Here is a 17039-nt window from a genome sequence, read left to right as displayed (position 1 = left end):
AGAGCCCATGGGGATGTGGGAGGAGAGGAGGCAGGAGGAGGTGGGATGGAGGAATTGATCAGCAATGTTGCGGACCATTACATCAACCATGCATGTGTAATGACCCTAATTATCCCCTCCAACTAACCCTACAACCCCCTAAACCAGCCCAACAAACAGTCAGCTCAATGACAAACTGGAGGACACAAGGGTCATTGTGCGAAAACATCCTCCGTGCAAGATGATCTCCTCTGCCCCCTCCTCTTCCTCTGCTCTCCCCCTCAGTTCTCATCTCCCTCCCCCTTTCCTCCTCCATCTTGGTCCAATCCAATACGTGGACATGCTGAGTGCTTGATAGCGCCCCCCTCTTCCTCCCTCTTGCATGGTTGTTAAAGCCAAACCCCTCCCTCCTATCTCCCTCCCCTCTCCAGGTCGACACAGAGAGCTCCTTGTTGTTCTTGGCCAAGCCGACGATCAAATATCTCAACAAGCCTGCAAAGTTGGTTCCCGAACGTTCCTCTTTGCCAAAACCCCCCAAATATGTCACATAACTCAACAAGCCTCCAAAAATGGCTCCCCAAACTGTTCCTCATGCCAAAGACCTCCCAGATAGATGTGTGTTCGACTGAGGACAGCCATCTGGAAAAATGATTTTTTTTTTTTTTTTTTTTTTCTGTAAGATTTGATTGATCACAGAATGCTTTGTTAGTGCCAAGAGTTAGGGCCACAACAGTGGGCAGAGTGACATCTGAGATCACAAAGCCCATTTTCAATGTGCGAGGGAAACAGCCTGAAAAGGAAAGGCATCCGTCATATTATTTGGAAGCCGGCTGGTACCCTTGAGGCTTCACTTTGAGGGGCCGTGGTACAGAGCGGTGGCTCTCAAAGTCGGGCAAAGTGAATCCAAGGGGTGTTCCAAGGGGTCCCCGGCAAAACGAGGAGCAGTTTAGCCCCAGAATTATTTAATTCAAAAGAAATTATCCCAATTACAGGATGAGACTGGACTATGACTATTCTAATCATAGTTTTCACTCTCACCGTTATTATCTCTACACGAGTGTGGACACCCATAATTCAAACCTCAATCAACAGCGACAATAATCATCGCATAGTGGGACTGAACCTTGTAAAATGGGGATAACTGGAGCGGTCTGGTACAAGAAAATATGTGAGGATCACTGGAGCAGAATGCTGATGCACCAATCCTGGGCTAAAATTTTGTACTGGTGTCTGAGATTTTATTCATGACCTATACCAAATACCAAAAGACATGTGCAACATATCAGAAATACATGAAAGCAAACTGTCTCGACTTTCTCCATTTTTGGCTCACCGGTGCCTGTGTCTCTGAAATTGTGTAAAAAGAAGCATTTCCTATCAATTATGGTGTCCAGTGATCCCACACTAATGGCCCGAGCCTACACTGTTGCAGAAACGTAATGGACCAGATCGGCAATGGTTAACGCTTAAAGTTTCGTACTCATTTTGCATACGCTGAAAAAGTGGTGTCATGCATTCCTGGTGTAGAGTCTTTCTCCAAAATCACATTAAACTAAAGTTTGCGGTGAGAGTTAATATTTTTCAGCTTGGTACCCAACAGCAGAGTGTTGTGGAAACATCCTTGAGCGAGACACCAAGAATGTTCCTGCTCACTCACTGGAAGTCGCCTCAGATAAGAACACATGATAAATTTCTAAGGTATAAACTAAAAATGGAAAGTGGAAACAGATGGAAATGAGAGACAGGGAGAGCCTCTCCCGCCTCCAAATTTTGTCATGTCACAGCAATATATTTTGTTTGGTGGATGATTTCTTCTTTACTCTGTGACTAAAACCTGGCGACACACAGCCCTCATTGCTCTAAACCACTCTTAAAGGTTGCTGCATTGCCTTGTTGAATAAAATATTAGCATGCTCAGTGAATAAAACATCAGGACTATTTTCTTATATAAAAAGGTCAAAACAGCTGTCTAGACAAGTGGTGATCTATTTACCTGAGCATGCTTGCCTGTACATACACACACACACAAACACACATGCATGTATTACTATATTTGTGTGGACTTACCATTCACTACCTTTGTTTCCAAGGTTAACCTTTACCACCAAACCTAAACTCAGCTGAATCCTATTTCTAACTCTAATATTAAGAATTAGACAATCAAACGAGCATCTTCTTCTCATTTTGGAAGATTTGTCTTCCACTTGAGCTCATCCTTCTCACACAGCCCGGGGTGACCTTGCATAAGCAACCATGAGGTGACACACACAGACAAACACACACACACACACAGCCTGAAATGACCTTGTTCTGTTGGTATAGCGAGGGACACACACCTATGTGTAGGTGCGTGCACGCGCAAACACACACCCACACACTGACCGTGTTTGTTCAGCCTTTAAACTAAGCATGTAAACACATCCGCATGCATGTGTGCATGGGCATGGATACACACACACACGCACACACACTTGAACACAAACACACATAGACAGTGACATTGCTTGTTCACCCTAACCCCAAGCATGTACACACACACACACACACACACACATACACACACAAACACACACATGCATGCAGTGACCTTGCTTGTCCAACCTTGCCAGTTGAATATATACAATGTTGATGGCACATGCTTTCATAACATCACAATAACAATAAATATCACCATGGCGAATCTGATGTCACTGCATATAAACACTCAAAACACATATACTCGGCTATATGAAAATAGCTCAAAGCCACTGTTAAATCACTGGATTCAAAAATAACTCTGATAGGATTATCTCTATATATCGCCGAATGCATTGCGATGGCAAGCACTGGTGCGCCACAAGACAATCAGCAACACGTTTGTACACTGTAAATTCCCAGTGCATGATGGTAAGCATTGTACAGAAGTGGCTTAGCAGAGTCGGTTTTGATTAAAAATACAAGCTGGCAGTTCAACTGGGCTCAATTCAGCATGCTTTATTTATGACAGCAGCTTCAGTCCAAAGTGAGATATTCACCAGAATTGACACCAGTTCTTAAAAAAATGATTGCTGGCAGCACATCATAGCTTTATTTTGAAGTTAGGAGCCACTATCTTAAGATCTTTAAGTACTGTGTTTTTGAAATACCAGCTGGCTGATTTCAAGTGGCAATTTTCTCTCAAAAAAAATGGGTTCATGGCAAATAGAAGCCCCAACATACAAGTTGCAGTGTTGGGACAGTATATGTGGGATCTGTATCCGGCTCCCATACCCCATCCCTCCACCTCCCTATATATAGCTGAAACCTTCTATAGCAAAATAACAATTAGCCCGTCTTGGAGGAGGCTATCTCTGTCGTTCACTGCATCCCCTTTCACTGCAAAGGTCAACGCAGTCAAGGCTGCAACTGAAACCTAAAAAGACAGCATAAGAGGGAGAGCGAGCGAGGGGAAGAGGGAGGAAGACGGAAAGAAATCCGGGACGGAGCCAGAAACGAGGGGCAGAAGAAAGAGAGAGAAGAAAGCAGAGACAAGGAAAACTGTGAATTAAAGAGAAAAAAGAGATGGACACTGTGAGATAGAGGTCGCTTCATATCAGTGCCCCTATATAAATCTCTGGGTCTCGGTCTTGGTCAGGGATTAAGGCACAGAGCGAGTAAAAAAAAAAAAAAAATCATGGAGTCAAACCGTTCACATGGAAATAAGTGAAATTAATACTGTCCGATGAAGAAGCAGCAGTCGTATTCAATCACATTACACTGTTATTGAGGGAATATAAGTGTCACGGTCAATGAAGCATGGAAAGAGAGAGGGAGAGGGAGGGGAGAGGGGAGGCAGAAGGGGAGAGAGGCGGTGGGAAAGAGAGAGAGAGAGACAATGAAAGAGAGAGAAGAAAGGGAGGAAGAAAGGCAGGTGGAGCGAGAGGGGCAGTGAGAGTGATACAAGAGAGGAGAGAGAGAGAGAGAGAGACGGAGAGGCCAAATGCACACCAAAACAGAGAAACAAACACAGAGAGACACAGAGAGTCGGGGGGGGAGAGAGAGGAGAATGGAGAGTGAGAGGATATTATGGTAAAGAGGTCAAGCTTGCAGTAATGCTCTGTCTCTTAGAAAGAGACAGAAGAACAGGCTGTGTGTGTGTGTGTGTGTGTGTGTGTGACTTTGCCACTGTGTGCGAGCGTGTATGTGAGTAAGGCATCATCTGCCATTACGCTACCACATCAGAGCCTATAAACTCTTACTCTGCGTGTGTGTGTGTATTTTGGTGTGTGTAAACGCATTGTGTGCAGCTCTAAGACAGTTATATAACCTCAAGGCTTCTTTCCTGACAACACAGAGTGTGAACGGACACAGAGGGCAGACACGGTATTATCTTTTAGAGTGCACATTCGTAGCTGCAGCGGTGAATCAAAGGAGGCTGCCTTCTTAAAGGAATACACGGAGATCTGGGAAAAGTGTCTCGTTAGTTAAACTTACTCGTTAACACCGTGTTCCTCACTCCAGTCCTCCATGTAGACACTATGTCCATGATCACTGTGTTGAGTGATACCGGGCAACCAGCATTAACCAAAGTGAGATGGCACGCCAAGTTGATAGTGTTTGTTATGACATGCCGCCTTGATTTATAATTTTTAACGATAAAATCCAATGTCAAAGTCAATCCAAAGTCAATAAAGCTGAAGTAGAGCGGGTTACTTGAGAGTTATTTTAGGTGTGCAACTACATCCTGCACACAGGTATTTTTAGCTGCACAGATGCCATAATCACAAACCACTTTTGTTTGCTTCATTAGCCACCAAATCCACTTGGTTAAGGTCTGGAGAAAAGCCACTTTTCCTGAAGTTGCTAAAAAACGAACACGGCTCTCGCTTGTCATGGGACTCAAACTCCGGCCTGCAGAAGCAAAATCCTGCATTTGTGCCCGACTTCCTAACCCAACCCTTTTCAGTCGCTTTACACTGCATCACAAAACTTGAAAATGTGACATTTCGACGGAAAAAACGGCAACATTTTTTTCCTGGCAACCGGGCTGACAATCACCCATCGAGTTAATTTTGTAAGAAAACTGGAAAAATAGTCCTTGCTATGTCAAAACAGTATGCTGCTTTTGTATCATATTTCATATAATTGCTACCAGTTTCCTATACTGACGACAATACTTAGCTGCATAATTAAAGATTATCTGGCAATTATCATTATAACTGTGGAAAGTTTCTCCTTTTGTAGACAATGTGAGCTGCCTACACCATGTACTGTATGTAAACGTGTTAGCATGAAGCATCCAGAGTGAATGATCTACCAGGACACATGGATGGTTTTGGTGTCTATACTCTCATCAGTCTCTCGCTCTTTATGTTGCAGCCCAACTTTGTGATTTATGCTCATCGGTGTATTTTTATATTGATTGCCAAGTGCAGTTGCAGCACTACACAAGTTTGGTTGTAACTCACTTGCAACCTTGTGTATCTTGATATCAACCAAAACCAAGAACATGTAGGCCTACGTCTACATCTGTCCATGAACTGATCATGGGTCATATCTATACAGATCTACACAGCGCCAAAAAGGCCACATTCAGATATTTAAGAAGGTGGAGATACTTCTCAGTGAATTTTGAAAACAGCCTCCAGAAGCTGAGAGAAGAGAAGCGGGATCGAGGAAAAGAAAAGAGGAAGAGGAGAGGATAAAGGAAAAGAGAAGAGGAGGCATGAAGGGAGAAGAGAGGGATACTGAGGAGAGGAGAGAGAGAATGGAGGAGAGGAGGAGAGAGGAGGGCGAGCAGCGCTGGTTAAGTCCCCGTGTGATCAAAGTGTTACGCTGACATCAAGAACAGGCCTTGCCAATGCTGCTGACTGGAAACCACTACACACACACACACACACACACACACACACACACACACACACACACTTTGAAACAGGAGGATATGTGTGGCTAAGCAGCATCTCCTCATACTCCTCCAAAGACGGCTGATAAACGCTGTATGATATGCTGCATTTATGAACCCGATTAAAGAAATCTTTTTCACTTGACGATGGGCTACAGGTAGCAGCTTCTTGTAGCTATCTGAGCGTGGAGAAGACAAATGGAATGAAATGGAAACTCTGAGGCAAAAAAAATTTTGATGTTGATGTTTTTAGGGCTTCTCTTACTCTAAACACAGGAAAACAACTTGTATCTATGCAGCGATCTACTTCCACCCTCCATCTCCCTCTTCCTTTCATCTGTCTTTCTCGTCAGCCGCTCTGTAACTAAGCGTCCGTTTATTCGCTCGTCTTGCCAGCCATCCAGCGCAGAGTCCTCTATCTAACCCTGCTCATAATCAGATAAGCCCAATGCAGCATTTGCTGTTTTGGCTGACCGCTACAGCTATCTGTGCATGCATGCATGTACGTGTGTGTGTGTGTGTGTGTGTGTTTGTATTTTGGCCTCATGACCGGGTGCTAAGCCTCTGGTTTGAGCATGAGTGTGTGTGTGTGGGTCATCAGCACGTGCTGTGCGATACGGCTTCTGTTTACAGGCTATACACCCATGCTCGGAGGCCGATCTGACAGCCGCTACCGCTGACTGAAAAACACAAGAAATGAGCGCGCGTTCACACACCGCACCCGCTCTCGTACACAGAACATGCACAGGAACACACAGTCGTACACACACACACGCACACACACATAAACACACTGTACCTTCAGGCCCCAGCCGTCTGTCCATAGAGTTCACCTTTACAAATGTGTTCCATCAGCAAAATTAACTCACTACAATTAACATAACCGTGTTAATTATGGTAATCAACACACTGTCTGCAAACATGCACGCATCTGTGTGCGCACGTTTGTGTGTGTGTGTGTGTGTGTGTGTGTGTGTGTGCGACTGAGCGTTGCATAGCAGTGAAAAGACAGAGACAGAAACAGGGAGACAACGGGAGAGAATCAGGAATAGATGAGAGAGACAGAGGCAGGAGGAGAGAGACCGGGAAGAGGCAGACAGGAGAAAGACAATAGAAAGAGACAGACAGCGAGGGCAGACAGCAACGAATGACTGCGTCGGTGGTAGCTACAAAGAGCACACACACATATACACACAGACACACGGTTAATTATTATTCTGAATAATGAGAAGCAAACGACTCATTAAATCTCTCCTTGACCCATACGCAGTAACTAGCCTCTCTTTACATCTTTCTTCCTTTCTTTCTTTCTCCCACTCACTCCACTTTGGTCGCAACCTTCATCACATATCACACTGCTTCGCTTGCTCACTCCCCCTCCATACTTCCCTTCTCTCCCGGCTGAATACTGTCTAATAAAGCTGAAATGCCATTAAGATCGGCTGTAAAAAAAGAGAAAAAAAACAATATTGCTTTTCTCTCTATCTGTGGCCATCATGTGACGGCGTCATAAGACCTTGAGACCAAAAAAAAAACCACCTGACTGTGTCTTAATGACTGTCACAGACAACAAATCCCATTCAATTGCACAGACATGCTCATACACACACACACACACACACACACACACACACACACACACACACACAAGTAAACATATCTACCCTGACACACATTAACGTGCATATACAACTTTAACATATGTACTAATGCATTCACATTACCGTTGCCAGTTTGCACATACCTTCAGGCATGTGTAAATGGCTGAAAAAACCCAGGCAGGCACACACTCACACACTCACACACACACACACACACACACACACACACACACATACACATACACATACACAACATACATGCAACGTGCAGTGATCGATAATCCATCTCTATTTGGAGTGATCAATTCTCATTGCGATCTGATCGATATTCTGTCACGGCTGGGTTCTGATCATCAATAGGTGGATCAATGAAATCGCCCGTTAATCCTGGATTAACATTGATCCATGCTCCACTGTTATCACAATTACACCACGGCGTCTAACACTAATCATCGCTCGGCAATAAATTCACGCCGCCTGCCTCTGTTCTCGACGTGTTTGGAGGAAAAGGTCATGCTAACAGAATGAAAATACTCAGCTGCTCCTGGAGAGCTCCGATATGGAAAAAAAAAAAAAAAAAATACATTTCAGCTCCACTTTCCCTCCTAGAGGTTTTGGATTGTATGTGTCCTCAACATCTATGATCACCTGCTTTACCTGCTCCTCTCCGGTCTTTTTTTCCCCCCACAAAAATACATCATGGAAGGCAACACCAGGCAGAGCAAATCAGCTTTAAACATTGAAACCTGATTGATATTGATGTGTTGTTGTGCTGCTGTATGTTTTATTTTCTAAATTTATGTTTCAGCTGCTTTCAGCAGTTGTCGCTGCTGCTATTTGTTATTCTGTTTGCTGTCTCCAAGCCCATTTGTGTGTTCATCCAATTTATGGCTGTGCTACTTTACTGTCTCTTTCAATAAAGGATGAAAAAAAAAAGTGCAGCATGGTGGACTGCATGTATACTGAGGAGTAGGGAAAAAAAGGAAAAGGTCTTATGACATGCAGGTAGTGTTTGCCATAAGTGAGGCAGTGCTGAACTGCCAAATGATGGAGTTTGCTGGACATTGTCAGCCATAAAAAGAGAGAACAGCACATATGAGAGCGTCACATGGCTCATCCTGCCACGAGTGTGTTTCTATGCCTGCTGCCATTACAGAAGGTCTGAATCTTTCCATTTTACAGTCTGTTGACCAATCTTTTACATTCGATAATTTTCTCTGGCCTCCCAGCTCTTCTCTGAGTCTGAGCTATCCCAGCATGCATTAGATGCTGGAAAACACCCTAGATAGCTTGCCAATATATTGCAAGGCCGAAGAAAACCCAAAGCATACGTGCACATTTCACCCAGAAAATGCAAAGAACAGGAGCTGCAGCCAGGATTTTGTTTCGGGAGCTGACAGTATCAACCACTGAGTCACCTGCGCTCTCCTGGTGCTTTTCAAATACTTGATATTTCAAATCCTGCTCCTTGTTAAATGTGGACAAAGCCTCTGTCTTTTCCCTCTACAGGGCAAATGAGAGGATTTGAGGTCAAACACACTAATTATTTCCTTTGTCATGTAATCTGTTTGATGCCGGAGATTAGATCTCTAATCCTACTGACACGGGAAATAATACATCAGTGTAACATCTACCTAGCTTCCCATAATGTTGTCTTAACACTTTTGGCTTGAACAGATAGGGAGAGGGCTGCAGAAAAATAAAGAGGAACGGGAAAAAGAAAAACACTGGAGTGTGGAAGAAGTTCATTTATTTCTACAGCCCTTTATCACGAGCTCGACTCAAAAGACTTTACTGAGAACGAGCCCACGTAGATCTTACTCGTCAACAATCAATCACAGAACAAAATGATGAAACGCAAACACAGGGAAGAAAAACAAAGCAGGAGGCACAAAATAACATTCTGGAGAGACATAACAGGCCAAGTTAACCTACATAGCCCAGTGTGCCCGCTGCCACCAGCGGTGGCTCCTCCGCACATTCAAAGAGGTACTGCCAACGAAGGCTGATTAGACTGGAAAAGTCTATCCAACAATATCCATGCAGAAAACAACAAAACACTTGGCTTGAAGAAACACATGGCCCAGCTGAACAGCTTGTTATAGTTGAGGATTTTAAAAGAAAGTACTCATCACAATGTTGAACTAGATACTATGACTTCACCACTGAAATGGTCAGCATAAAAACTCACGAAAGTCAAGATGAGCCTAATTTTATGCTGGTATAAGTATCTTTCATCTGAGATGTATATACCCCCAACTTGAGGATTTCTCAGCTGTACTGGGCAGAAAATCTGAGCAAAACTTGTAAATTAGTGTCATAATCTCTGACCCAAAAGTGTATAAGACAAACATTATGTGGACTGAACCTATGTGTGCTATTTTGTGTTATGAAGTATGCATATAAATACTTAAGTTACACATGTGATTACTGTATACATCATGTCCACTCTTGATATTTGTGCTTATGCAACACAGGCACGCATGTATTACTAACACATGGACAAATACAAATATCATGCTATTTTTGAGCAAATGCCTTCATATTCTCGTTGTGGTGATACCGTGGGATGACTGTTGACTTTCATATCTACATACAAGACATTTCTGATAAGCAATCATTAATAATGTAGATATGATGACCAAGCAGGTAGAGGCAAATAAAAGAACAGCTTCAGCGGCCTATTAAGGTCAGGAAATTGCATGCCTTTACTGTAATGTAGCCAGGAAAAGACAACACTTAGGTCATAACACTATATTATGATATCCAAATCCCAGACAATAATATCACCCGGCCCTGTAATGTGGCCACTGTGATTATGATTGTAAGAGGGGAATAACAAAAAAAAAGAGGCAGAAAGAGAACACAAAGTCCCTCTGACTAATTCTGTTGTTGTGGAACCACTGGAACGACGGACTGGGGGGAAAGAAAAACAAAACTGTGCAGAGGAAGGGGGCAGAAAAGAGAAAGCAACTCATTTGCCCCCCTTCTCCCCACTCGCTCCTTCTCTGGGAGGTAATGTGAATCTGAAGGTAACAGAAGCCAGTCATGGTGGACATGCTTATCCACACAGACTATAGCTCTCCATGTGTGTGTGTGTGGTGTGTGTAGATTGAATCCCGTGTCCCTGAGGAGCCTGACTACCTCTCCATCTCTCTGAGTGGCCCTCTGAGGGAGGGAGGGAGAGAGAGAGAAAGAGAGAGAGGAAAAGAGAGAGAGAGAGAGAGAGAGCGGTGTAGAACAGAGCAGTCTTTGTTGCAGCAAAGCCCAACAGCTCCCTCTATCGTTACCTAGAAAAGCTCCAGTGCCCCTCTCTCTCTGTTTTTTCCTCTATTTCCCTCTTTCTCTCTCCGTCTTTCTATTGAACTCTGTCTCCCTTCATCTCCTCTTACATCTCTTTCTATTCCTCTCTCTCTCTCTCCTTCCCTCTTACACTCTTTCTTGCAGTTTCAAAGAAAGGAGTTTACAATGCCAGGCCATATGAGAACGAGCAGCTGGCACCTAATTAAATATAAATATAATGATTACAGTGTAATAAATTAATCCCTCTCTCTCTCCCTCTCTCTCTCTGTCTTTCTCTCTCACTCTCTCTCTCTCCCCCTGGTGAGCTACATCAGCAGTGTTTGCACTCAGTTCCCTTTAAACTCATTCCAGTTGGCGAGATGGTCTCCTTCAGTGTTCAAAACACAGATTTCCTGAACATCTCAAATATACAGAAAAACAAAAAAAATTGCTCTAAAATCTTGAAAGCGGCTTGACCCTTTAAGTGCACGGGCACCAGACCAGAATTAGTGGCTCCGTGTATACAATTACACTCGTCCTTCTATGGCTGGTAAATATAAGTTGGGTAAAGAGTGCTGAGGCAGACTTTCAGTATTGTTTTGCATCTTGTTTTTGTACAGTTTGGGTCTAAACTGCCTCGAGGCTTAAAAATCCTTGAGCCTGCACGCACCCAAATAAATGAGAGAGAGACCAAAAAAAAAAAAAAAATGGAGCAAAAGACGAGCAGGAAGAGAAAGTGAGACGAAGAGGGAGTGTGAGTGAAGTAGATTTAAAAGGTGGAATCAATAAGGGATTATGGCTTTGACCTGGATTCAGCTGGTCTGTCTATTCCACGCCATGAGCAGGTGGCGCTGTTGTTGCATACTCAAAGAAAAAAAAAAGGGCACTTGTTAAGTGGAGATAGATGTAACTTTGTCTGTAACCTTGCTCGCGGCTTGCTTACTGCTGGACTTTTACACAAGCACGTGAAGCGCTCACGGGCCCACATGCATCTTTATGCCTGCGTTTGCACGTTCATGGGTTAAATCATCTTTACATACAAAAAAAGGAAGTCAACCTTGGAGCGGGACGTTTCCATCCCCCCCTGAGGCTGAAATCCCTGAAGTGAATTCGCCGGATCTGACGAGAGTTGTGTGTCAGTGTCTGTGTGATTTCTTGGCTGAACATCAGTGGAAAATCTGACACCTCGTCCGCCCACACTTCCGTCTGTCATCCAAACCTGGTTCCTATATCGCTCACACCCTATAGGATAAAGAACAGGAGCGTCTGATGTGGATGCAAGGGAGCTCTGCTTGTAACGTGCACGACCAGACGGAAAAGCGTCGTTTTGTGGTGTGCAGGCAGTCAGCTGTGTTTGCTCCTGTGATGGCTCGGTGAAGTCGGGCACTCTGTGGCTGCGGGTCTCGTTTCAGCCGTCGGCTCAGACACAGCAGCGGCTCTCGTGAAGGAGTGAGGCGAAATGCTCTGCTGATAGGAGTCACGCTGCCCTCCTCTCCTCCCCCGCCGTCTTCCCGTCTCCTGATGGGAGTCATGCTCCTTTTCTCCTCCGCACTGCTCCTCTGATCCCCTGTCCTCTGTTATTCCACCTCTCCTTCTTTCTCCGCACCCCCCACCCCTCCTCATTTCCTCTGCTCCTGCCTCTCCTTTTCTGATAGGAGCCTGATAGAATCTTGGCTCCTCTCCTCTCCTGTGCTACACAAACTAAACAACAAACCTCCACCAAAATAACTAGAAAAATGGATTAGCCAGTTCAACAAAGATCCAAACACATAAATCGCAGAATACTGAGGAGCCATTATCAAACAGCGTGCGGGGAGAAGCTGTGACAAGACTCTGATCTTAAAGCAAACACAACAGGCAACAACACAACAGCAAAAGCAAGAATAAATGGGGATTTTTTTTTTTTCTTTCTTGCGATGTGTTTTGTTTCTCTTCTTAGGGAGCAAGTGGCCTGGCGATTAAATGCTTGCAACCAGAATAGAACGGGGAAATTTTACTTCTCTTCTCTGCAATGCTGACGGCTCTGTGGGCTAATTAGCAAAATGCGAGGGGCAAAAAATAAACGGCTAAGTGCCACGACAGGATCAGGGGGTTTGGCTGTGTGAAAAGCAGCCACATAACGGGGCAGTGTGGAGGACGAGCACATGCGACACTTGTGTCCGAATCACTTTTTGCCCCTGTGACTGAAACACATCAAGGTAGAGACCATTTCCACTGAGCAAACTTGGAGACGATGCATCTAAAAAGATATTCTCTCCGTCTCCCTCTCTGCCTTGATGGCCATAGACTTTTTTTTTTGAAGTGTTAGCCAGCGCAAGAAACTCTAACCGGCAAGGCAGCCAAAGCCCAGCTGGTAGAGGCCCTTATTCGATAAAACACAACAACAGCAAATGATTTTCTCAATGGCTCCCACAAGACTGAAGTACATATAGAGACAGAGAGAGGGAAAGAGAGAGAGAGAGAGAGAGAGGGAGAGGGAGAGGGTGGGCGATGGAGGTGAGGAAGAGGAAGAGAGGAGCAGATGGAGAGTGAAAAGAAAAAAAGGAGGAAAAATGGAGAGAGGGGGGGGAAACCTTTCATAGCGCAACAGTGTGAGGGGGGGAGAGAGAGAGAGAGGAGAAGGAGAGAGAGAGGAGAGAGAGAGATGGAGAGGGAGAGAGATTATTGCCTGCTTGAAAGCAGCAATCTTGTGCTGTGCCATGAATACCAAAGACTGAATAGCCTACAGTCAACGCGTCCCTCTCTCTCTCTCTCTCTCTCTCTCTCTCTCTCTCTCTCTCTCTCTCTCTCCCCATTGAAAACGCAGCGGAATTGCAGCTGCCCAAATTTTACCGATATCTCACTCTCTCTCCAAATCATCGACACAGCAGCAATTACACTTCACTCGTCCAGAATTATTCATTATAGAAAAAAAAAAAAAAAACGCCAACAGACGCAAACAGCAAGGACGCCTAATCGGCTTCAGTGGGATGGAGATGCAAAAGATAAATAAATAAACGAATAAGTAAACATCCAATCTGGACCTAGAGAAGCGAAAAGTCGAACGCGGGGACATAACTGAGTGTAGAATCAGCCCTAAGGCGACTGATCCGTATGTATTTTTTATGCAGTTTCAGCGCCTGGCGCACACGGAGAGGGGGGGGGGGGGGGGGGGCGACGCATCTCTGGGTTTTAGGATCCAAAAGGTTTTATAATGATGAAACCCTGTAAAGTCTCTGGGATTCACGGTCCAAGATCTTTATTCCAAAAGCTTATAATGAAGGGTTAGTGCCTGGAAAGAAAAGCCCCGGCTCTGGGAAAACGGGCAGAGACCGAGCAGACACGTAGTTATGACCGGGGTGGGGGGGCGAAAGAAAGAAATTAAAAAAAAATACAAGAAAAAATGATGAATAAACCTGAAAGTAGACGGAATGGAAGATGACAGAGAGAGGAAACGGAGCATAATTCTGGAAGAAATGCAAGTAAATAGGAATTTTCTATGACTCCAAAAAGTACTGAAAAATATTCGCAAGGCAGTGCATCCCTCTGCGATCATCGCGATTTTATTTTGTTATTGCATGATATACTTTGACCACGACACACATACACACACACACACACACACACACACACTAGGGCTTGCTGGTGATCCAAAGTAAGTTGTGCGTCGCCGTTGCGCGGAGCTGCCGGGAGGCAGCGAGCGATACAACGAGATTAGCCGCTATACGTGGCCAGACACGCGCGCACGCACACGCGCACGCCGCGCACACACATATAAAGCCGCACAGCTTTGGAAACGTGAAAAAATACTGCCTGTCATGTGTAAACCGCGTAAATCCAACCGTCAGAGAGGATGGAAGAAAGTCGGCACTGTTACAGTCACCAGCACAACAAATAACAGCCGTGTCCTCACATTTAGTCACCGCCGCTGATGCGTTGAAGCTGTATGGGATGTTGCAAGCCTATTCCTTGCGCGCTGAATTAAAACGGAGTGTAAAATTTCCTCAGAAATGCCTCTTTTTGTAATTTCTGACTGCAGTGTCCCAGGTAGCTACGGAAACATTTCCCTGCTGTCGCCTTTTTACGCTCAGTGAGCCCACTGCAGAGAGAGAGAGACGCACGGACAGAGGGGCAAAACACACAAGACAACTGCACAGAGGGGCTGAGGAAATGCGCTAAACGGGATAAATGAGAATCTACTGAGATGATAACGTGATATCCGAGACAGAACTCAAAATGGTCCTTACCTTGGAACCCGAGAGACTCCGTGCGCAGCCTTTCTCTCCAAGGAAATTTCCCCAATACATACAAGCCAGCGGAAAACGGTGACTTCTGGTAATGAGTATTTCTTTTATTTTTCAGATGGCCAACACATCCACTGATTTGGACCCCAGTTTTTCTCTGTCTGTTGGGGCAAAGAGAAAAAAAAGGCAAAGCGGAGCCAATTCGGTCCTCCCTCAATCCCCAAAATGTTCTTTCTCCTCTTTTTTATCCGTTGGAGCGCAGAGGGAAACCAAGCGGCCAACCAAGCTGGTTAAAAAGAAGAGGGGGAAAAGACAGAAAAAAGAAAGATAGAGGAATCGTGCGCCTTGGTAAGGTTCCGAGATGGAGTGATGAAGAGTAGAGGGAGGAAAGGAGAGAGAAAGGAGAGGGGAAATCACCGTAGCATCCCTCCCTCCTCCAGGTATGAAATCCGGGACCGTCTGTGTCGCTTATCCGTCCTCCCTCCAAGAGCCTCGGAAGCGGTGTGAGGGAGCCGGAGCGAGCGCACAGCGGCAGCAGTGCGCGCGAGAGAGAGACAGTGAGAGAGAGAGAGAGAGAGAGAGAGGGAGAGAGAGAGAGAGCGTGTGTGTGTGTGTGTGTGTGTGTGTGTGTGTGTGTGTGTGATGTCGCTGCCGATGGAGGGCGTTGGAAACTAGAGTAACTCTCTCTCTCTCTCTCTCTCTCTCTCTCTCTCTCTCTCTCTCTCTCTCTCTCTCTCTCTTTCCCTCTCCCACCATACCAAGATGTTCATTTTATTTATATCCGACCAGACTATAACCTTACAAAAATAATTATTTGAATTCAATATAACACTTTTTTTTTGTTAGGACGCTACACAAATGTCACTAGGAATTTATAAAGTCACTACTGGAATATTCGAGGCTATAGTGACACCAGGAGATAAGACACAGCCCATCTTAAAGGTTATAAGGTCAATGCAAAGTTCACTGTTGACTGCTACAGATGCTATAAGGCCCTATAGGAGTATTATAGTGATTTTCCAGTAGGTTTTTATGAATTCATAAATGTTAGTTCTCTTTAAAATAATTTCTGGTGAGTAATATCACCAGTATGATCTGTAATTATGGAAGAGAGGCAAGAAAAAAACATATTTCCTCTTGCAAAAAGGTGTTTGATTTGTTGAGTGTCACACACTGTTTGAGAGTGAAAACCAGTCTGAGAGCCTCTGTGCACAAGGAGCCCAGGAGAGGAAAAAACCAATGCAACAGTTGCTCTCCTCTCATTGGCTGAGAGCAGCTTCCAACCGCTGCCAGAGCAGATTTAGAGTCTCCTCACCAGCCAATAGGAGGAGAAGAGGCGGATGCTGGGCCTGGAAGACCCTTCCTTCCAAAAGCGGATTGGCTGAATGAAAGTCACAATTTAAAATATGTCCCATAGGTCCCAGCCAATGAAAAAAAGGAGGAAAAAAATCTCACCATCACCACTCTGAGTGAAAAACACATCTGAGGAGCAAAACAAAGACTTTGTTAATTTATTTACTGGATCTATGCTGTGAATCAGAACCCTCAATCACCTTTTGCACACAAATATTTCTCTCTCTCTCTCTCTCTCTCTCTCTCTCTATATATATATATATACATATACATATACATATACATATTGGATGGTATAGTGTGGACATATATGGATAATATTAACATTATAATAATAATAGCAACAGTAAGAATAAGAATAATACTACATCCAGGACCTCCACAATGCAGGGCATTAAACAGATACATTTAACGTTGCTTTTGTTGCTTTAGATGTGAAATTATATAATTACATTAAGATGAAGGTTGTCTCATTTAATTAGAGGGCATTCGTGGCCATATCATTTGCCACACAGCCGTCTTTGTACACAGCCACCTTTCAGGCTCTGTAGATTAAAGTGAAATTCAGTGCCTGAGCCATTCTTTGCATACGGTTAAAATTCTCAGAGTACACTGATGTACAGATGTGTACAAGCCCTAAACATCACCAGGCTGTGTATATCTTGCGGTAAGATTATCTTTCCTGCCAGACTCCGGGGCTGCAGGAAGCCTGCAGGTGCAAGGGACAACGAAGCAATG

At 44.5% G+C, this 17039-nt stretch overlaps 1 protein-coding gene across 1 annotated transcript in view; it reads right to left on the bottom strand.

Annotated features, from left to right (window-relative positions):
* The window catches only part of cdh11 (cadherin 11, type 2, OB-cadherin (osteoblast)), a 106215-nt gene extending 90785 nt beyond the window's left edge, over positions 1–15430 (bottom strand). Inside the window, exon 1 of the mRNA XM_030070858.1 lies at positions 14952–15430. The gene's annotated coding sequence lies outside the window, so the exon portion shown is untranslated. The remainder of the gene's footprint in view (positions 1–14951) is intronic.
* Positions 15431–17039: the final 1609 nt, after the last annotated feature.

This window comes from Myripristis murdjan, chromosome 15 (assembly GCF_902150065.1).
Source record: "Myripristis murdjan chromosome 15, fMyrMur1.1, whole genome shotgun sequence".
NCBI lineage: Eukaryota > Metazoa > Chordata > Actinopteri > Holocentriformes > Holocentridae > Myripristis > Myripristis murdjan.
The sequence above is the reverse complement of the archived record's forward strand: the minus strand, read 5'-3'. Positions and strand labels throughout refer to the sequence as shown.